The sequence below is a fragment of the Bradysia coprophila genome, unplaced genomic scaffold (genome assembly GCF_014529535.1).
Source record: "Bradysia coprophila strain Holo2 unplaced genomic scaffold, BU_Bcop_v1 contig_94, whole genome shotgun sequence".
In the NCBI taxonomy this organism is placed as follows: domain Eukaryota; kingdom Metazoa; phylum Arthropoda; class Insecta; order Diptera; family Sciaridae; genus Bradysia; species Bradysia coprophila.
The window spans coordinates 3,965,288-3,980,319 of NW_023504022.1; positions in this window are offsets into that span (position 1 = coordinate 3,965,288).

The window sequence follows — 15,032 nt, forward strand, 5'->3', positions numbered from 1 at the left end:
TCCATGTTAACAGAAACACTCTAAGTACCATTTTTCCCAATATATATCACTTTTATTAAAATCCAATATGGCCACCGGCAGCCATTTTGTTAGGAGACCGGAAATTTTACCGACGCTTTACATTCGTTAATACCTTTCAAACAAAAAAAAATTCATGAAATTCGGTCAAAATTTACTCGAGATATTGACGAAAGACTCCACGTTCACTGTACGGCCGAGTAGCCAGATAAGAGCTCACTCCAAGAGACCTAGCTCACGCTCCGGAGAACATAATTTCAAAAACTTTTTTTTCCCTGATTGGTACGGTCAATACCTATCTAATAAAGCTAAAACAGACGAAATATGTTCAAATTTGGCCGACCTACAAGCAAAAACTGCTTGCCGCCCTGTGCCTGTTTCACACCAAGGGGTCTAACTCACAAGTCGGTCATCCGATTTCCATAAACTTTTTTTTTGTCGATCGGTATTGTAAATACCTTTTATTTGACGTATCACTTACAAGTTTAACGTTTAAATGTCCGGAGATATCTTCGAAAAACCGTAAAGCACTTATTGGGCCACAGCTCGGGAGGGGTCGATCCAAAATCACTCATCTTCGAACTTAGCCTTTCTTTTGACAATACCAAACGGGAAAAAAAAAGAATTTTCAAAATCGGATGCGTTTTACTCAAGTTATCGTGCAGACAGACAGACAGACGGACAGACGGACAGACGGACATTTTTTTTCACTGATTTGGCATCTCTAGACAACCACAATAGGTTTCCCCTTACTCAGGGAGTCCAATTCGACGTGTTACGGATGTATGCGTAAACGCATAAGACCCCAGTACTTCGTACGGGTCTAAAAAGTTTGTTAAATCTTTAGGTCTAAGGGTACTAAATGCATGTAATTTCACAGCTTTGTGACCAACAGTGGGCCTATTACTTACTGTATTCAATACAAAAAAAACATAACCAGATCTGTTACTAATCTACCTTGCAGATTACCTTGAAGTATTTGACAAGATTAAGGTTGTCCGTTCTCGATTTCATTGTTCTCCACTTCACACTCCAATTAATTTTCATTTTTGATTAAGAGGCACCGGTACTTTACCGAAAAGCATACATTAGGGCGATTTTTAAATACTCGATTTTAGTTTACTTTTGATGATATCGTTCCACCAGAATCCTTTTTCAAAAATGTACTTAGCTTTCAACAGAAAATAGATTTGGTTGTAGCAATTTGACCAGCATTTTGATGAAAAGATATTAACAAAAATGAAATACGAAACACGCAAATGTAGGCTACAATTTTAGCTAAGTACCGGTGCCTCTCGAAAGTTGAAATCAGTGCTGTGCTTTGTGGAGCTAAGTGGCATGAACCTATTTTGATAAGCGTATCCATTCTCATTTCGATTCTGGTTGAAAATGGGACATATTAAAGCTCATACGATTGTGTAAGCTTGTACATTCGTAGACATAAGTTTACATAAAGTCACAAATCACTTTGAAATTTCTAGAAGGGGACCGCAATGTATCACAATGGAAACAGTAATAATTCACCTAAATACAAAAGTTAACATTATGAACTCATAGCATCAAGATCTGAAGTTCGAGCAAAATCTGGTTTATATTCCTAGCTAGTATCAAACTCTGACACCGTGACGATCACAAATGAAATCATTTCACATCATTTTGGTGCCACATTAAACGTCAACTAATGATACACAACAGTTCATGACTCTACAGTACTTATTACATTGTAACAGGCCCACATAAAATCATTGTTATCACCATATCATCAGCTACCCTAATCTGTATAATTACACTTCGTTCTTCGTTTCGTATAAGTAAAGTCATAGTCGACATTAATTCAATGCCATCGTATTTTACAATTAACACAACGTGAAAGCATCGACTACGTTGAAGAACAACTCAACCGAACAAATTTAACATTATGAACTCCTGGCACAGCCAAATCGACAAATTTCAAAGCAAGAAACTTACTAGACATGAGATCTTCTCATTTCTCTCACGTAGTCAATGCTTTCATTGATAACGTCATGTGAATTGTATTGTACGATGGCACGGTATTAATGCCGTACGTACTGATACGAAACGGAAAACGAAGTGTATTTAGACAGATCAGGGTAGCTGCTGATATGGTGTGATAACAATGATTTTATGCGTGCCTGTTAGAATTTTATAAGCACTGCAGAGTCATGAATGTTGTGTATCAATAGTTGACGTTTAATGTGGCACCAAAATGATGTGAAATGATTTTGGTGCATGTTGACGGCAAGACACAACCAAATTGAATTTGAATTGAAATTTGGGAATAAAATTGGTTTTGTATGCGCCCAAACGAGATTTGAATCCCAGACCTCTTGTGTATGAAACAAGCATTCTAAAATCCAAAAACTACGGAACTGAATTGATTTCAATTTCGATCGACTCGGTGGAATAGTCGGATGGGCACTGGATTCATAAATCAGGTCCAAGCTTAAATTGAAACGTAGACATAATGCTCTCACTTCAGATGTTAAAGATGTTGTTAAAAGAAAAACCTTCATAAAAACACTTCCTCATTGATTGAGGACACGTAAGGTTCGTCTTTATCATAGAGATTTTAGAATAGTTCTAATTTCAAGGCTAGAAAACCTATGAGATTCACTCAGTTGAATACCATATTTGTAATTGAGCTGAAAGCTCTTTTAGAATGCATCTAACGATCTGAAGATTGAAGAACTCTGTTAGTTAGAATAATTTTCTGATGTTTAATTTCGCCGAATAAGGAATCAATGGTCAATCGAGAGTTGACTGTAGGGTTCTTTTCTGATATTAGATTAATATCGTATACTTCGAACTACTTCAGAAGTCTGATAAGTTATAAAAAGCCAGTCAAATTACCCAAGCAGATTAGAAAAATTGTGTAATTTAAGGCACTGGTCACAGATCTCCATCTCTAATGAGCACCATTAGACACCATACTGTAGATGTGGATAAAAAAAACCAAACTAACAGAATAGGTCGCATAAATGTGCAGTGTTGATTGTTTTACTAAATGGCAAGAGTATCATTAAATCTGTAATTCTGTTGTTTGACTTTTTTTTTTCAACCATGGTCGTTACATCATTGACATGAAAGTCTCCATTGGCTGTACTGACTTCAGTGGCTGTAATTATTTTAAAAACAAAAAAATATTTTTGTAACGGTGTAGGATCCCTTTCGGATCAGCCAATAAGTATATTATCTATTTACTGATATCAGAAAGACGAAATAGAAACTCTTTTTAAATTTTAAATTTCTTTCCATCTGAAAACTGACTATGACTCTAACGGATGCTTTCGCGATGCTATTTGTTAACAGTAGTCCGTATCGATTTCGTACAATTGACGTCAGTGAAATTTAGACATGAATTTCCTTCAGCGGTTTCTCAGCTGGTCCACTCATTCAAACCGCGTGTGCGGTGTGGGGTAATCTGGCACACTGTGCTAAAACAACGCATTTTTCAACTACGTAATATGGGAACTCGCAATCGATTTTTCTATACCAACATTTTGTAAAAGGAGTCATTAAGTCGATGACATGGCTAACAGGCATTTGCAGCATTAAGCTTGCGCGTGCGAGTTCACCATTTACGTAGTTAAAGAGCGTGTCCTTTTTGCACCGTGTGGCAAATTCCCCGATGCCGCGTGTGCGTAACTAATTCACCAGTATCAAAGCGTATTAGCAGTTTTGTTTGTATGAGTGGACCAGCTTAAAAACAGCTGAGTCAAATTATGTCTAAATTTCGGTAACGTCAATTGTGCGCTTTTCAAAAACGTCTATCTGAATAGTGCACCTTATGGTCCACAGTCCACATACAATCCATTTAATGTCAGGCACGAAGTATTTAACAATATTGATACGGCACTGGATTAGAGGGTCGGGTCGGTAATGTGTGTTATCTAAGGAAAGGGAAACAGAGCTTCAAAGCTTTCGTTTGTTACGATCCAATTTCGTTTACTGTCCAACGACGGTAATGTGTCGATCTTTCTGGCCGTTGAGCCCTTAAAATACGGTTTTATAATCCATTTTCCATTACGATATAGAACAAGATATTATCTTGAAGATAATGCATCTACACAATGTAATTAATTGTTCCCACAATGGTCACGATTTCATATCAAAATTGTATCTCTAGCAATTCGATATAATGTAAAGTTTCACGCACAAACCACAAATAAAATAATGATGCCATTATGTTCTAAAATAAATATGAATATTTACATCATAAATAAGTCAAAACCGAATAAATATAAAACTAAAAAGAAATCAAAATGGCCAGGAAAATCACGTCCTGAAATTCCCATCTTTGATTGTAACACACAACTATAATACAACCGAGAGAGCCCATTTACAATGGTAATAATAATAATGTCGCGAAAACATATAAAATAAATTGACGTTCGAATCGGACTTGACTTTATTTTTATTTTAATTCTTTCGGAATTTTTTTTCTGTTTAAATTTGATTCTTTTCTTATACCAACACGATGCATATAAGCCATTTTGTCTTGTTGCAACTTTAAATACAAGTCAGAATATGGAGTAATTTATACGGTCAGAAAATGCACTCCTTTTGTTTAATAACAAAATATAATAAAAGATGAAAAAAAAAATGTAAAAGAACAAGAAATTTAAGAAAACTGAAAATAAATAAAAACAAAAATGAAATAAACCACACCAGAATGAAATAGATTATGTGTGTGTATGTGTATACGGATGTATGCATGGTTCGGATATCGAATCAGTAAGTACGAAAAATCAATGATGCTGGAAATGAGATGATTGGATTAGAGAATTAAAATGAAACAATACAATGAGGCGAATGAGAAACATAAAATTATTCGAAACAAAAGATTTAATTCTTTTTCTTCTCTCAAATGTTTTGGTCATTGCATATCAGGACGGGTGGACGACAGTGGGGATATAACATGGCGGCGGAAAATTAAAAATTTTCTTTGACTGAAGCTTCCAAAATCTAACTACTATCACTAACTTTACCTTAGTGGCATTCTCCTATTTATCTATCTAAAAACCTATCCTTTAGGCCCTCACTTAAAAAGGGCTCTAGGTTAAAATAACCCCAATAAAATATTGACGAGACAAAATAACTACTACCAAAATAACCCCGGTGAAAAAAAAGAGGACAAAACACTGATAATTACCCATAATATTTAGGGTCAGTCTCGAACTCGTTTTCTTAAAATTTAAAAGCGGCGAGCTTTTTCATACTATGCAGACGTCAATGGGGCTCTGCCCCAAACCCCGCTAGGGTCTCCGCCCCTTAGACCCCGCAAGGGGGATATTCCCGCCCCTCGACCCTGCTTTTTTTTATTTCTTCACGGCCTGCGGCGCTAACTTCCCTAAAGATAATAATTGTATTAATTATTAATTAATTATTAATTGTATTAATTGTAGTCCTCGAATATAGTCGATATCCTCTAATATAGTCGATATCCTCGAATATAGTCGATATCCTCGAATATAGTCGATATAATCGAATATAGTCGATATCCTCGAATATAGTCGATATCCTCGAATATAGTCGATATCCTCGAATATAGTCGATATACTCGAATATAGTCGATATCCTCGAATATAGTCGATATCCTCGAATATAGTCGATATACTCGAATATAGTCGATATCCTCGAATTCTCTCGATATCCTCGAATTTTGTCGATATACTGGTCATCTCATAGTAGATATACTCAAATATAGTCGATATACTCGAATATAGTCGATATACTCGAATATAGTCGATATCCTCGAACATAGTCGATATCCTCGAATATAGTCGATATCCTCGAATATAGTCGATATCTTCGAATATAGTCGTTATCCTCGAATTCTGTCGATACACTAGAATATAGTCATATCCTCGAATATAGTCGATAGACTCGAATACTATCGATAGACTCGAATATAGTCGATATCCTCGAATTCTGTCGATATCCTCGAATTTTGTCGATATACTGGTCATCTCATAGTCGATATACTCGAATATAGTTGATATCCTCGAATATAGTCGTTATCCTCGAATTCTGTCGATACACTAGAATATAGTCATATCCTCGAATATAGTCATATCCTCGAATATAGTCATATCCTCGAATATAGTCGATAGATTCGAAGACTATCGATAGACTCGAATATAGTCGATATCCTCGAATTCTGTCGATATCCTCGAATTTTGTCGATATCCTCGAATTTTGTCGATATACTGGTCATCTCGTCATTTTTCCAATAATTTTTTTGACATTAGTTATTATTACTATTCGTTATTTTGGTGGGGTTATTTTGACCGAATACCCTTAAAAAGACAAGGCTTTACTACGTTAACTTCAAGATCTTATTCGTATCCTAGAGGGGAGAATTGTATGACAGACCTATCAGGCGACCTAGCGAAACTTAGCGAGTTCAATAAAATGTAAAACAAAAGATTTGTTTCTATTTTCTCGAACCCATTGTAAGCGAAACAATCTTGAACATTTCATACGATTTTACACCAATGCATACTGGAGTCGACGCTTTTGATAGTTCAATGTGCCCACTTAATTAAAAGAGTAAACATATCTCACTACACATTTCGTATTTTATGTTGGGACCACATACTTCATTCGAAATTTCCTCTCTTGGTATAATTACTCGTAGGTGCTCACTATGTATCTTTGGGGGTTGAAGACTCGGTTCTGGCGATCGAAAGCGAGATTCATATCAAAAACTAGAGTTGAAACGATTTGTATTTTAATAGGTCGATGAAAGTAGCTTTATTTGCCTTACTCTAAAAGCTATTTCATCTCCAAATAACAACATAGAATATTCCAACAAATTGTTCGAGTTGTAAATTTCAAATTCATTTTGTCCCTGAAGCGGAACATTTTTACATGGGTTTTGGTCTACCCTTCACGAGCAAAAAATAAACGATTCACAGATTCCTTAACTTTGAAAACCAGATTTAACCCTGTCCCTGATCGTTACGACAACTAATTCTGCATTGCCGTTCTGCAAACAAAACTTTTCATTTCTCTTGCCCAAGTTATGTATTACATACTGAGGCAGTGTGCAGGTTCTGCGATCTTTATGTGTCCATCTATCAATTCATTTGTATCTTGATTTGTATGGAAATAAGCGGAAATGTGTTCAAACAACGTATCTGTCACATACGGCTATTCATGTGTTATCGATAACGACGACAAAAATAGTGACAAGCTCTGTGTAATATGGTCCTTCATATAAAATAAAATGTTAAAAAAATTTGAAGTACAAGATTTGAAATCAACAGATTTAAGAAAACGTTAATCGATGGAAGTAATAGACCCGATAATTATGCTTGCCGTCTGTGACACGTTAAGAATGTTCCAAATTTCAACATCGAAACCAAAATGAAATTAAAGAGGCTATCCGAACCGATAAACAATGTCTATGAACCCGGTACTTATGAAGACAAACAAACATGTGTACACCGTACGTTAAAAGAGTATGCTATCCGTATCTGAGAGGCCCCATCAGAATTTCTAAGTGCATGAATTGATATTCATTTCAATGCTCACGAAAAATCCACAGTCACACTTATACACACCCAAAGTGCTAGGCGAAAAAAACAACACAAAAATATTTTTAATCAAAATTAATATTCTTCGATCATTGATGGTTATGACCGAGCAAGAATAATAATTATTAAATTATTTAAATGAACGAAAATGTTTGTTTTATTGTGTGTTATTGTTTTACATGGTTCCTCTGCATTTCGAGCAGTAATTTTTAATTAACGTGGATTTGTGTGGCATGGAAAAAACTGCCAGTAAAATTTGAATTCAAATGGACCATGGACCGTTTCATATGCAAAGTTTTATACTAATTAAGCGCAGCTTGTCTTCCGATTTAAAGAGACGAATCCAGCTGAGACATAATACATCGTCTCAAGTGAGTAGCAACCGTATATTATTCGTATTCGGTCGTATGTTGCGTGGCCTTGCTAAAAATTATTTGATTGTTATTGCAAACAAGTCAAATTAATCGCGAAATGCTACTAATTACGTAGGCAGATGGCATAAAGCAAATAATTACACGAGCACAAAGTTTTTTTTTCTGCTGTTTCTGTATTTAATTTTATGCGATGTGAATCAAACACGAATCGGTATGTTAATTTTCATTTCATAAAAAAAAACTTTATTATTAAACGCTAGCCCAACATTTGATTCGGTTGCCTCGTTTCAATTCTTTTTTTTTTCGTTTCTTCAAAAACATTTTTATTTTATGTGATTCAATTAATTATTCATATTGTGTGAGCTAAAGTGATTAATTTGAAAAAGTAAACATTTTGTATTTTTCATTCACTTTTCTTTCTGCTAATGACTGGCAAATTATATTATCTGAACCCAGTCACAATTTAACTGCTAAGCTTAAGTAATTTATGGGGTTTGTTGAAAGCTTTTTAGTGAATACTAGCCCTACCTCCCGTGCTTCAGCCGGAACTAATAGTGAATGTAAACACGAATCGTATGTTGGTATATTATCTGGCAAGTCTGGTCTGGCAAGTAAGAGGTGCCGGGTTCAAATCCAGTGCAAACTTTTTAATTTTTTTGCATTTTTGCTCTCGTCAAAAACCATAAAAGCAAATGATGTGATATGATTGGGCTTCGACTAGCAACTATTATTTACCAAATTGTACTGAAATAAGACCCTAAGCTAACTTTATAAAAAAACGAACAATTTTACAGACATGCCGTAGAACAATTATTTGCTCAGAATAACGGTCTTCATCGATAAAAAATATAAACATAGCTAACGCCGCTAACACCTATTCGTGTCAAAAGCCTTTAAAATCACTTACATTATCCACTCTTTGCCTTGTTATCATATACAAATAAATTGCCGGAGGCAATATAGACAGTTTCGTACGAAGACAAATTTCATAAATTCCTATTTAAACAGCTATATACCGCTTTATTTACCTATATTTCACTATAAATAAACATTTCACAGAGGAATATATGCTATTATATAGCTCTATATGCCTGTATATAGCTCAATATAGGTGAATATAGATATATATAGATGTCCATTGGAATCCCTGAAACACCCCAAACACATTACAAATTATTTTCATGTTAACAGAAACTCTCTAAGTACCATTTTTCCCAAGATATATCACTTTTAATAAAATCCAATATGGCCGCCGGCAGCCATTTTGTTAGGAGACCGGAAATAGTACCGACGCTTTACATTCGTTAATACCTTTCAAACAAAAAAAAATTCATGAAATTCGGTCAAAATTTACTCGAGATATTGTCAAAATACACCACGTTCACTGTACTTCCGAGTAGCCAGATAAGAGCTCACTCCAAGAGACCTAGCTCACGCTCCGGAGAACATAATTTCATAAAAAAAAAATTCCCTGATTGGTACGGTCAATACCTATCTAATAAAGCTAAAACAGACGAAATATGTTCAAATGTGGCCGACCTACAAGCAAAAACTGCTTGCCGCCCTGTGCCTGTTCCACACCAAGGGGTCTAACTCACGAGTCGGTCATCCGATTTCCATAAACTTTTTTTTTGTCGATCGGTATTGTAAATACCTTTTATTTGACGTATCACTTACAAGTTTAACGTTTAAATGTCCGGAGATATCTTCGAAAAACCGTAAAGCACTTATTGGGCCACAGCTCGGGAGGGGTCGATCCAAAATCACTCATCTTCGAACTTAGCCTGTCTTTTGACATTACCAAACGGGAAAAAAAAGAATTTTCAAAATCGGATGCGGTTTACTCAAGTTATCGTGCAGACGGACAGACGGACAGACGGACAGACGGACAGACGGACAGACGGACAGACGGACAGACGGACAGACGGACAGACGGACAGACGGACAGACGGACAGACGGACAGACGGACAGACGGACAGACGGACAGACGGACAGACGGACAGACTTCGTACTTCGTACGGGTCTAAAAACGAAAAATTTTACAGACATGCCGTAGAACAATTATTTGCTCAGAATAACGGTCTTCATCGATAAAAAATATAAAAACGTCATTAGGCAACAATTTTTAGCCCAGTACGAAGTACGAAGCGGCTTATAGGATTACGATGCCGTGTGTAATTGATGGAATTCGAAGCAGACAGTAAGGGCAAAGTGTTTGCCTATGTTCATAGATGACGAATCCGCAATAAAAATTTTGTCCGTCCGTCCGTCCGTCCGTCTGTCCGTCCGTCCGTCTGTCCGTCTGTCCGTCTGTCCGTCCGTCTGTCACGTCAATATCTTGAGTAAATCAAATCCGATTTCAAAAAAAAATTTTTTTCCTGAAAGATAGTCAAAATAGTGAGGCTAAGTTCGAAGATGGGCGATTTTGGGTCGACCCTTCCGGAGCTGGGGCCCAATAAGTGCCTAACTGTTTTTCGACGATATCTCCAGACATTTAAGCACTACACTTGTAAGTGATACGTCAAATGAAAGGTATTTACAATACCGATCGACAAAAAAAAAGTTTATGAAAATTGGATGACCGACTCGTGAGTTAGACCCCTTGGTGTGAACTAGGTACAGGGCGGCAAGCCGTTTTTGCTTGTAGGTTGGCCAAATTTGAACGTATTTAGATGGATTTTGCTTTATTAGATAGGTATTGACCGTACCAATCAGGGAAAAAAAAGTTTATAAAATCCGATTCACCGGAGCGTGAGCTAGGTCTCTTGGAGTGAGCTTATATGTGGCTACTCGGCCGTACAGTGAAGGTGGTGTTTTTTGTTAATATCTCGAGTAAACTTTGACCGAATTCCATTTTTTTTTGTTTGAAAGGTACTAACGAATGTAAAGCAGCCGTACTACTTTCCACCTCCTAACAAAATGGCCGTCGGCCGCCATTTTGGATTTTTGTAAAATCAATATAAATCGGTGAAAATGATACTTACTTAATTTTAGGTCAATTCGAAATTTGTGTTACATTTGAAAGGAACGTCGTACGGGGCTTCGTAATTGCGCTATGCGCAATTTTTAAGACGTACACATTTCATAAGAATTTTACTTTACCGACGTTTACGGGCGCAGTAGGCTTACGGTAAGAGTAGTGCGACGGACGAACTAGGGTCACGTACGCAATAGATGTACGGGTTTGTACGGGGCTCAGTCGCAGCAAACGCTCCGACTGTTCTGACGGCTCGTTTTTTCATACTTATCAGACTAACCTTGGAAATGTATGGAAAAAATCGTTTTCTTCGCAGTCCTATGGGGAAGGATCTAGTTGAAGACTGAGTAAAGTGGTTTCGATCTCTATTTAGGTCACAGAACTCAGTTCTGATGTCTTTTTGTGGGTACATTTTCAAAAAACTTTATCTTCGTTGAGGACAGCCGTGCGAGGTCAAAAGATCCTAGGACTCAAATTTGCCGGTTAAGTTTAATATATTTTTTGAAGAAATCTGACATGAACCTGAACTTCTGAAACCTGTCAGGTTAGGTTTCAGGCTGACCTGATTTTTCTTAAATTTTCATACAAATTTCAGGTCACTTGAGATCAGGTCAAAATTGATCAAATCCGATTTCAGGTCAAAAGGTTTCAGGTAAATTCAGATTGACCCGAACTGTATCATACTTACGTGTTTTTATGTTGTTTTTTTTCTCGAATGACTCTCGTTCTTTTCTGGATTTATGTCATTCATGAAATAATTGGAGGTCAGTTCCTACCATTTTATCATTCCTTATTGGTCCTTCAACTTCCCAGTCATCGTTGTAGTATCCAAGGTTTCGATAATGTTGAAATATATCGTGTAAAATGTAGGAAATCAAGCTTTTTACCCATCGTGTCATCAATTCGATCTAGCTCCATTAGAATGATGATAAAAACAACAAATCTGTTACATCTGATGTTTGTAGTGTTTGGTCAATGCTGTCTTCAGCAAGGGAGCTTCGACCTTAAATTCGACTTACGTCATTGATACATTCGGTGCTAGAGATTATATTGATTTGGTAGAAAATCTATTACTTCGTTTGACTACATTTTTCATTGACTATATGCTATTGCCGCGTGTGTGTGTTTCCCAGATTTGTTTTGCTAAATTTTTGGTGTTCAGGATCATCATTGCTGATGCCTTCAAAAAACTATCACCAGCATCGTTCCCATCCCCAATCTCCATTTAAGCCGGCCATTACATTAATCATACAGAACTGACATTTTAAAAAGTCAAATCCAACCAGCTAGCGTCACATTTATACTGTCGATTTTACCTTGTTCATTTAAGTAGTCGAATTTGTGTTTATCAACACACAGCTTCTTAACCCCCCAATAGGCAAATACAATATTGCCGTGTCTTTTTCCTAACACTTTCCCGTCATATACCCGATATTATATGTGCGTATCTTGTACCACTCTCACACATAAATTTCTTTTAGCATAAAATACAAAATCGATCTCTTTAACGTCGATATAAACGCCCCAGCTACCAATTATGTAACTTAAAAAAAATTTTGTTCTTCTCGTGTGCGTGGTAAGTTATATATACATGCATATGGGGTGTTTTGCATCATTGAAATGAGAAGAAATTGTACCCGAGAAAGAAAAAAATAAACCTAAAAGCGACGCTGTTCACCATCACCATAAACTGGCGCAAAGAAAAAACTTTCTTCCCAATTTTACATATCTCTACACTCCTGGTATATTATATGTAGAAATGATGATAAGAATAAAAAAAGCACCGCACGGCGCTCTCTGATGTAGCTGTTATTACTTTGTTCCATTATACATACATGCCCAAGAAATGGGTGGTTGGAAAATGAATTGCGAAGAGGATGAGTGATTATCGTTGTGTATATGAACGATCTTCTTTCTTACATAACTTTTTTTTTTTCTCTCTTCTCCTACCCAATAAGATTTCCATCCTTAAATTCAACCCCATATTCAGACCCCCATACCATATTCAGTTATGCCGATTTCACATACGTGTAGTCATATTATAATGTGCAACTTTGGTACTCGTTTACATTCTCGTGTTCTCGTTCATAATATAAATTCACATTAGGCGGTGGAACGGGTGAATGATCAGATAGGAACAACAATTTTTTGTTGTCTAATGAGTGGATGGTCGATGGCCAAGTTACGTGGTTTCTTTTTTGGTCGTAGCTGATTTTGTATACAAAAGAGCCTTTTATCGGAAAATCCAATAAATTGCCAGGTTTAATCGACGACTGTTCGTATTGGAATGATATCGTTCCCATTGAATTGGTCTCCATTTTTTTTTGTGTCGAGTTGCTCCGACTTTTCACGTTTGCAAATGCTTGCGAGATTAAAACCTTTGGTAAATTTTTGAAAATTAGCATCAGCTCTGATGATTTTTGAATTGTTTGTCAGAATAAGGTAGTAACTAGGAAAATATGAAAAGGCCAAGGTTTTGAAAGAACAGGATACGACATCCCCCCATCTCCATTGATTACAAAAACGGTGACACCGAAATCGAAAAGGTTTTACGAATAAATTAATTTCTGAAGTACGTATCCAAAGGCATTCAAATGACTTTAAAAAAAAATTCTGGAAAATGAATTCCAGGAAAAAAAGGTTCCACTACTCTGCCGTTGAAGAATGGAAGAAAAAAAACTGAAATAAATTGTAAGAAATTTAGTTTCTTTACGAAAATTGGAAAATATGCGAGTATGAGTACGGTACATATTATGAACACTCATAGTATAATATATGGTGCTGCTAAATGTGTATATACATTTTCCGCCGTGATGTGTATATATATACATTTCTCTGTCAGTGAGAGGGGAGCGTGCTGGGGAGCAAATTCGGTCGCCGAGTGTTCAACCAATTCTTTTTTTTTCCTTCAGCATAAAGTTTATATATTTAAAGAATCGTATATGTACCCCCCCAAAATATGATAGACGTAGCTATGAATTGTTCGCCCGTTTCCCTTTTATTTTCGTTTATTTTATATTTTTTTGTTGAAAAGTGTAAATTAAACAAAATATGAAATATGAGAGAAAGAGACGGTGAAACGGTAAAGCGATGGAAGTGACAAGGAGGTTATTGAACTGTTCCCAATGATTGCACGCTCACTAACCATTTGTCAAGTCGAGGAATATTTAATTTCTCATTGAGATCTGGTCCCATTAATTAACATTAAAAATTTAATGAGACATTGACTTAACAAATGTTGTCGACTTTTCATCCGTCCCAACTTCAATTTAATATTCAAAGTTATTTCTAACTTAGCACACACTTACACAACCAACATTTTCGCACCCTCATTTTTTTCCTCGTCTTCCTCGAACAAAAACAAACTCTCCGGTAGAGATACCTTGCAGTAAATATAAAAAAAAATAAATTTTTCTCTTGGCTTTTTCTAACGCATTGTGGATGTAAAAGTAGAAAATCATTACATTTTTTATGGAACATATGAAAGACGGAAACGTTGTCCCCTTCACAATTTTTTTTCTTTTCGAATAAGGACAATGTTTTTGTTTTCCGTCCGACACCAATGATTCGGGATTTTTTTTTTTTTATGTATTTGTGACGGTTTGTTTGTTATTTTGTGGTTTGTGACTCTAATTACCTATGGTTCAGTTCGTGTATGGCAGGAATTTAATGGAAAATTAGCAGAATTATAATGCCATTTCTTTTCTATACATTTTTCTGAATAGAATTGAGGTAAGGGCTACTACATTTGGGTGTAATGTGTTTGTAAAGTCAAACAATTTAACGCAACCCAAACATTTTTAGTGAGGAAGCTCGTTAGAATGTTATGCTAATCTGTTAAGTGTTGACAAAACGCTCGATTTGTAAGATATTTTTAGAGCATACCTGTCGCGAAGCTCGAAATCCAATTCTATTTTTGTTATAATTTACTAACTGCTTCCACCTTTCTGCTAACGTCCTTACATTTTGACTTATTAAACTTATTTCACTCATAAAAGAATTATGTTCGAATTGTGTGATTTGTTCAACACTTTGTCGTATCTTAGTTCACGTTGTAATACAGCGCTGCTGGCACGTCGGCACGTGTATATATATACACA